Source organism: Oncorhynchus nerka, linkage group LG22 (assembly GCF_034236695.1).
Source record: "Oncorhynchus nerka isolate Pitt River linkage group LG22, Oner_Uvic_2.0, whole genome shotgun sequence".
Classification (NCBI taxonomy): domain Eukaryota; kingdom Metazoa; phylum Chordata; class Actinopteri; order Salmoniformes; family Salmonidae; genus Oncorhynchus; species Oncorhynchus nerka.
Genome location: NC_088417.1, coordinates 12,575,835 through 12,585,234, shown reverse-complemented (window position 1 = coordinate 12,585,234; position 9,400 = coordinate 12,575,835).

Below are 9,400 nucleotides of genomic sequence, written 5' to 3'. Positions count from 1 at the left end.
ACCTGCATGTGTTGTTCTCAAATTGCAGGTATTTGTCCATCCTGACTCAAAAGTGTCTAAATTGTGCCATACTGTTGACGCGGTTGGCTGGCTACGAACACACGCATGGTGCCATACTGTTGACGCGTTTGGCTGGTTACGAATACACGCATGGTGCCATACTGTTGACGCGGTTGGCTGGCTACGAACACACGCATGGTGCCATACTGTTGACGCGGTTGGCTGGCTACGAACACACGCATGGTGCCATACTGTTGACGCGGTTGGCTGGCTACGAACACACGCATGGTGCCATACTGTTGACGCGGTTGGCTGGCTACGAACACACGCATGGTGCCATACTGTTGACGCGGTTGGCTGGCTACGAACACACGCATGGTGCCATACTGTTGACGCATGGTGGTTGGCTGGCTACGAACACACGCATGGTGCCATACTGTTGACGCGGTTGGCTGGCTACGAACACACGCATGGTGCCATACTGTTGACGCGGTTGGCTGGCTACGAACACACGCATGGTGCCATACTGTTGACGCGGTTGGCTGGCTACGAACACACGCATGGTGCCATACTGTTGACGCGGTTGGCTGGCTACGAACACACGCATGGTGCCATACTGTTGACGCGGTTGGCTGGCTACGAACACACGCATGGTGCCATACTGTTGACGCGGTTGGCTGGCTACGAACACACGCATGGTGCCATACCGTTGACGAGGTTGGCTGGCTACGAACACACGCATGGTGCCATACTGTTGACGCGGTTGGCTGGCTACGAACACACGCATGGTGTCATAACATACGAACACACGCATGGTGTCATAACACTGAGGTATCTTGGCGCGCAGCACTACCCGAGCACTCAAATTCAGGACAGGGGGGATGACACCTTTAATTTCAGGACAATACAGGTAGTACTAGAGTTGCAAACTGTACCCCGGCCCAAATATACACGTTTACGTTAGCTCAAGTTTCCTAGGCCAGTCGACAAGACCTTGGTCAACCAATTTATTAGGTGAATAAAACGTGATATTTGTCGGTGCCTCTCACGTGTGCAGTGTTTCTCAATTCACCTGCTGCTTGTTAATCCATCCGCATGTCGTGTGAACTTGAATTTGAATTTGAATAACTAGGTCATGGAGAATACTATAATGTTTAAGGGGCAGGTAGTCTGTTGTTGAACGAAATGGGGAACAACAACAATATTGCACCTCCAAGCCTTGTCGACTAGGAGTAGACCAACTGTAGGAAACTTGAGCTATTGTTTGTTGACTATAAATGCTTTTTTTCCCCCCTCGCGACTTGAGCATATCAATTCAACATACATGAATTTGTTCTCGTATTTTGTGGTAGTTTGTCATGCTAGTGATACATTTTTGCTCACAATTTGCAGGCCTCTTACTTCCTGAGTAGGCTTGCTCCAAAATCAGGTTCCACATGCGTGCTAGGTTTCTAGATTCACCTGCTGCCAGCTGTTCATTCCATCCATTTGTCAAGAAAGTGAACTACCTAAGAAGAAAAAGGTAAATACAATATAAACAGTTATTATGTAGACTATTACAGGGCAGGTAGATTTTGTCAACAACTGGGGAGATACAGTAATACTGCACCTATATAGACTCCAGGAAATGTGGCCTCTGTCCACAACAAGATAAAATTGTAAAGAATTGTTGGAAAGAATTACGCACTGTGCCTCAGTGACTATGAAATTACATCCTTTATCCCTGTTGGTGGAAAACAAAGAATGTCAACCAAATATCGCAGGTCACACAAAGCCGTAGAGAGCGAAGTTTTTACGGAGAGCAACACAGAACAGAACAGCCTCTCATCCAGGATTAAGAGTTGATTGAGCTTTGCTGAGTAGTTGACAGAGGAGATGATGCTTCTCAGAGCTGAGGAAGGATAGGGGTGAAATCAGTTATTTGTATCACTACATCCTGTTGAAACCATATACAACTGCATTTCATTTTCTGTGAGGGTATTTTCACACTTTTCACAAGCCTTCTTTGAGTCAATTTATTCCAATGGAGTGAATGCTACATTTAGGAGTTGTCATGAAATGTGTTTTCAATCTATTTATTAACTACAACCCACAGAGTGTATTAAACTCGAAGGACATGAGGGCGTTGCGCACATATATATTTGCATAGCCTTTGCAGAGCCAAAAACCGTAGCAGCAGTGAGTCAGTCACTTCTGTGCTTAAGAAACTGTTGGCTATCACATTACTTGGAAAACAGAGTTTGGCATATAGGGGATAATAGCTTTTTACAACCAATTGTCTGGGCCTCTCACAGCATGTAGCTCTATGACCCCTATAAAACATTCCTACACTCATCTCTATTAGTAACTAAGAAAAACAAATCACCAAATGAAAAACATGAATTTGAAAAAAAATATGTACAATACATGTGTACAGGAAATGCTAAAAAGTATCCCTTTACCTGAGAAGTCCTAATCTTTCCCTTATTCTAGTGATAAAGAGGAATGGAGAAGAATAGATACTGGAAGTTTGAACTATCTAGTTATGATCCATAGTAATGTATAAGGATATCCTTATAAGGATATCCCGTGGTCTTTCTTTTCTAATGTGTGTAATGTGGACTACACACTGCATCACTTTCACCTGGTTATTACGCAGAGTGTAGTTACAAAAACGTAGGCACACTTGTTACGATATACATTTTCCCTCACATATACAAAGCCCGGATTCAATAGTTTAACATGTTTTTCAGCCACATCCAATAGTAGCAGTGTTCAGTGTGAAAAAAGTGTAGCATTTCATTCTCTCACAAGGTATGAGATGAGATTTTCTTTTGCTACTTCAGCAGAAACTTGTGGAAGTCATGTGTATTACCATAGGAACGGAATATATCAATACCAATTTGAATAATAAAGGGAATAATAATTGTCTATCTCCGATAATTAAAAAAACTGCACTTAAACCTTAATTCTCCTAGATGCATTTCAAAGATTACAGTCTGTAGATCTGAACACACAAACAGAAGGACATTGAAGATATGATAGTACAGTATGATATAAAGTGTTTTGTGCTATAGGTGCAGCGTATGGCTACAGTGGAAATTCTCTGCAATAACAGCATACAATAAAACTATTTACAATTTTCACTCAATTGATTCCACAACTTTTTTTAAAAGCTTGTTTTTCTCTCATTCATTTTGCAATTTTGTTTGTTCCAGTCACTGGCTAAGAATTAGAGTCAAATTATCCAAGATCGGTGCAGTGTGAGGACAGTTTCACGTCTAGCCGAACACAGGGGTCAGGCCTTCATACCTCCATTTCCTCTGAAGGTGCTGGGAAAGGCTGACCATTGACATTAAGCATTCCTCCAAGCTGCCGTTGAGATCCCAATGGGGGATTGAGGGGTATAGAGGGTGTAGCCACTGTGGAGAGTTCTCAAGGGGAGGGAACAAAAAGCCTCTTGAAAATCCCAAATTCCCATGATCCTTGGTTTTCATTACTTGGATTAGGGCACACAAAAGTCCATATTTCTGTGATTTATTTTGCCTCTTGCCAAGTGTTCAACAATACCTTTGTGAGATTTCCCTTGTTTTGGGAGTGAAATGTTTCAAGTGGATTTGATAGTTATGATCTGTGTATGTCGTTTTACTCCACATTCAGGCCAGGGAATGTCCGGTCCGTGGTGTATTCTGGGTCTTGGTAACATTTCTTTCAGCCATCGAGCAGCCTGTAGTGAGATTTTTATTTCAAGGTTCTCTCTGTAAAGTACATAATCTGCTGTCATCAAAGGAGCACACATGCATAAATAATTGCCTAATTCACTTAAAGGGGCCAGCATAGATTAATTAAGCCTGAATACTAATGATGTTTTTCTGACTACACCAACTGGCACTGTCATTGTTGAATGTGAAACTATTTGGTGGATAACAATTACCACAAACTTATAAAGCTATTTATACTCTCTAAATGAAAATAGGTTTTTGTTGTAAATGACATTTTAAAGAATATTTTTTGACGATGTTGTAGGACAGAAATGTCAGCTTTTCCGTATAGTGTTTTAAAATCAAGGAGATACTGTACTATCCACCTCTGTTTACATGGTATTTCCATCATTCACATTTTGCTGACATGACTTATTTGAAACGGTTAGCTTTTCATGCGGTACAATTTCTGAATTGGCCACTGCATGTGTATTTAAAAGCACTTAAAGCGGGCCTACATAACATATGACAACCAAAGCCATTTCTGCCAGCATTGATGAGGCAATATGTTGTTTAGTTCAGTCCCAGCCTGCACACATCTTTCACTACACAACTATATACCTGTCAAACACTTGCATACAAATTGAAAAAATATTCAATTCCATTTTTCAATTTATGTATGCATCCATTTACCCTCTGTGTGGCAGCTTGTTTCCTTTCATGGGCCAGATTGGGAGAATATTCTGCAAACTAATACACAATGCTGCTCTATCTGAATGACTTGAAAAACAGTTGTTCAGATTAGGAGCTCTCTAATTAAATCTAAGGATAGACAGAACACTCCGGCATCGGTACAGGCCTAATGTATTCTCCCCTTTAAACCCCAATAAATCTCTCATTCCAGAGAGTCTCCTGTCTTTGACTCTGTGCCTGCTGCACAGACTGCTGTCTGTAAGTGGCAGGCTTTAAGTTGCTTGTTTCTGACACAGCGGACGTGGGCTGTCTGCGTTCCCCTCTTCAGCAGATAGGGATGAGGGCGACAGCTCAGAGCGGTGGCTTGTTTACAGCCGCATAGAAGAAAACAGCCAGACATAAATGAGGGTTGACGGTTTCATGAAGCACAATTGGATGATGGCAGATTCAATGTGACTGGCCTGAACTGGGCGATGATCCGTACAGTATGCAAAATTCACTTTCTAGCTGGTCTGTGCCCACCAGTCTAGCAGCAGTCTTCTCCCCGAGCCCTCACAGCTCCGGCTTTGAATGGAACCCGAACTGAACAAGGCATTGTTGTACCCAATTCCTTTTGACAACAATCACATTCAGATTTTTCTTGTCACAAGTTATAACTAATTTTTGTTCTCGTCTTTGACCGCAAATGAACATTTTTTTATGTGCAAACTCAATGAGGGGTTTTGATGGAACATGGTCTTAAGCAGCACAGGATTGGATGACAACAATTAATTCAGGGCATTTTTGCTTTATTTTCAGGGCTTGTTATAGTACACCAGATATTCTTGGCACATGACTCCAATACAGCACCATTCATTTAATATATGTATGTTTGTTAGAAAGCCCTGTCGGAAGATATTTTCCCCTTTGTAGTTTATCCTGCGTGTGATATTGTTAGAATTGGAACAGTTGCTCAGATTCCTAAAATACAAGCTGACAGAGTTATGTCACCACAAGAACCTTCTTCTCACCTGCAATGCTTATTGATTTAGATATGAAACATCTGTGTCCTGTTCGAGCACACTGGGTGATTGTCGTGTTTAAAGGGACATGCTGTCACTGCTAGTGGAAACCAAGGAAGGACAAGGGAAACATTAGATGGGGTGGATTATGTGGAGTTTTCTGAATTCTATTTTTAGGGACAGCGACCAAAAGTGTTCTGCTCACGGAATGTATACTCCCCATGGTTACTGAGGTTTTTAAGAAGCAGGAACTGGACTCAAGGGGATACATTCGTGCAAATCTCAAAATTTGGTGGAAAATAGAGCTAAGTTAACTGAGGAATGATAACAAACTCTCATTTTGTTTTGTCGCCAGCCAGCCCTTCTGATGTGTATATTTACACTTCAAATTCATGAGTTTGTCTTTTGATTTTGCTCATTGATGTTGCTCATCTGTTGCTCATCAACACTTTCTGCGGCGCAGGAAAATTCTCAGCAACGAAAGAGAGATCAAATTAAGATTCTTCATCTGTCTCTTTAAAGGCAGTGTTAAAGGCAATTTTATATTTTTGTATTTTCTATAGGGAAGGCACCAAAAATGTATATTTTTCATAATTAGGAGGATGTATATTTAATTTTGGCCTAAGATAAAACAATGCATGATAATTAAATGGCATTTAGGCTGAGGTAAAGTGTTTTACACCTCCCTCTTCAAAGTGCCTTAGTCTCAAGGGCAAAAACAATGATTTGAAAAATAAAGACAGGCTATCTGCCCTCATTGCGCTAATTTGATGATTAATTACACTACAGATGTAGGATCTTAATTTGAGCCAGTTTGCTAAAGCAGCAACAGGAAATGTGAATTATTTTGTGGATTATAATAAATTTAACTTTTTTGTAGGGGTTGATACATTTTACGTTAGTGCAAATCAAGTCAGACATTTAAAAGTGGAAATTACATATGTTAGAATCCTTTTAAAACCTTGAATATACTACACGTTTCCTGCAGTGCAGGAACATTCTCATCAATAAACGAGTGATCAAATTGAGATCCTCCATGTGTAGCTAACCAAGACCAGCCCCCAACGATGTCTCAATGTGTCAACTGTACTTACTGTACTAACCCTACAATATCGCATACACATACCTACTGTCATGTACTGTGCATTCCTCAACATAATGCATTATTGCATATGGTATACAGTGTTTTTCAAACGTAGATAGCTGTTTCATTGCGTATTCATCTCCATTTCTCCTTGATCAATTCTCAGAAGTATGATTTGTAGGTTGGCCACTACCACCACCACCACCATCATCACCACCTCCACCACCACCACCACCACCACCTCCATCACCACCTCCACCACCACCTCCATCACCTCCACCATCACCACCTCCACCACCACCTCCACCACCTCCACCACCACCTCCACCACCTCCACTATCACCACCAGCACCTCCATCACCACCACCACCTCCATCACCACCACCTCCACCATCACCATCACCATCACCACCTCCACCTCCACCACCTCCACCATCACCACCACCACCTCCATCACCACCACCTCCACCATCACCACCACCACCTCCATCACCACCACCTCCACCATCACCATCACCACCACCTCCACCATCACCATCACCATCACCACCACCTCCACCATCACCATCACCATCACCACCTCCACCTCCACCACCTCCACCACCACCTCCACCACCTCCACCATCACCACCAGCACCTCCATCACCACCACCACCTCCATCACCACCACCTCCACCATCACCATCACCATCACCACCTCCACCATCACCACCACCACCTCCATCACCACCACCTCCACCATCACCACCACCACCTCCATCACCACCACCTCCACCATCACCATCACCATCACCACCACCTCCACCATCACCATCACCATCACCACCTCCACCTCCACCACCTCCACCATCACCACCACCACCTCCATCACCACCACCTCCACCATCACCACCACCACCTCCATCACCACCACCTCCACCATCACCACCACCACCTCCATCACCACCACCTCCACCATCACCACCACCACCTCCATCACCACCACCTCCACCATCACCACCACCACCTCCATCACCACCACCTCCACCTCCACCACCTCCACCATCACCACCACCTCCACCATCACCACCACCTCCACCATCACCATCACCACCAACAACAACAATCCAGACACCAGTTTGCATGCTGCTGCATCTTTTTGTAATTACTAACTCGGCCTGTTACGCAATCATGTAAACTGGTGCATAAACAAAGCCATGTTCATTGTGTCATTTCCCTATTAGCAAAGTCATGACTTGCTTGTTTCTCAAGTTGGGGTACTATTATAACTTCCTCATGTACATTTGGATATGAACAAAAAACTGAACAGTGTGTTAAATATCTATATTTGACACTGGAAAAGGAAACTGAATCCACACACTTAGTGTCTCTGGTCGGTGTTTAAAGTCGTACTGTTGTCTACAACTGGAAAAAATTGATTGGAACGCAGTGGAAAGAGAAAATGGTTTTTAAATAAGTTACAATTAGATAACAATTCATCTCTGTGGTATAAATGAATGTGTTGCTTTAGGGCTTGTTGGATGTAAAAACAGATTGACAAAACTGTTCTTTCCAGATTGGGACATGTCCTCCACTATTTTAATTGCTCTGTCGTTTAGAATAAAAACTAAATAAAAAAAACATCGCCCCCCCACTACCCCTGATTTTGTCTTTGAAATTAAATATTGTATAGAAATGCTGTTCATGGGAATGGGTACAGTTCATCATCACGATCTGCATAAATTATTCTTGAAAGTGAAGTTGAACATGCTTTGAGGGCTATAGAGACATGTATGTACAGGACAATCAACATCCATAATAAAAACAACTACTTTAGTGATTTACCTTGGCTGTTCTTCGTGTTGGTTTTTCTACATTTCTAGTTTCTATTCCATAACACACCGCTCTCAAAAACATCTCTCCATGGGATGAAAGTGCCTCCAAGAGTTTTGAAGCATATGATGTCAAACTCCTTAATATTGCACTGAAGTGGTCATTGAGAAAGAGCATTTATAGGCCATGTACAGCTATAGGTGGCTTTCAGTGATTAAGTTTTGTATTTCCCCCTTTTCAATGTTAACTAATAGTGTCACATTGTGGACGTGTACTACAGGCCATTGAATGGACGTCTGTATGGACTAGGAAAAGGGACACTTGATCTAACTCCTTTGGAGCACACTGGATCATAGCAAAGCTGTTTTAGGAAGAGTTACAATATGCTGTGGTTAAGTGAAAATGTTCCATGATGCTTGGGGATGTACATCAAAGTTAACAAACAGCTATGGACCCCAGCTACTATGGGGCATTCAGGAGGGCAAGGGATATTATGAAAGGTTCGCTACGAGTTGGCTTGTGTTTGGGCTTTGCTATGCAATTTGCTTTGTATCACATACCGCGAATGCAATAAATACAGTACTGAATATTTTTCAAAGCATCGCAAAGAATAACAGAGTCCTTGAACTCTCTGATTTAAGTAGCCTTGTTCTCCAGTCTTTTTAGGACGTGTTCATGAGAATGAATATTCACACTCTCACAAAGACTGTGTAAAAATTGATAATTTGTGTGTTGTCTCCTGGAAAAAAAGGAGGAAGTATTTTAACGTGACCTTCATTACACATTCAACTTCTCTTATCTATTTATGTGATTTTTTTTATCCATCCTGTTGTTCAATTAGTGCTTGACCCTTTTAGCGGCATTGTAAATGACATTTCAGTGTTGTCCCATATTTAAAATATTGCGTTTAGTTGCGGATCATAAATGATGATCTTCATTCTGCAGCTAATTTATTCATTTAACAATTTCCCTCCAGAAGTTACGGCATAAGGCTCTGCAGCAACCTAAGCAGAAGAAATCCAAGTCGGCTGAATTTCTGATGGGTGAGCCCTGCTTGATGAGTTATTGCTCATAATTTGTGTAAGGATTAATTAACTAATTACAGACGAATGGCTTTGGGCAAAATTTTG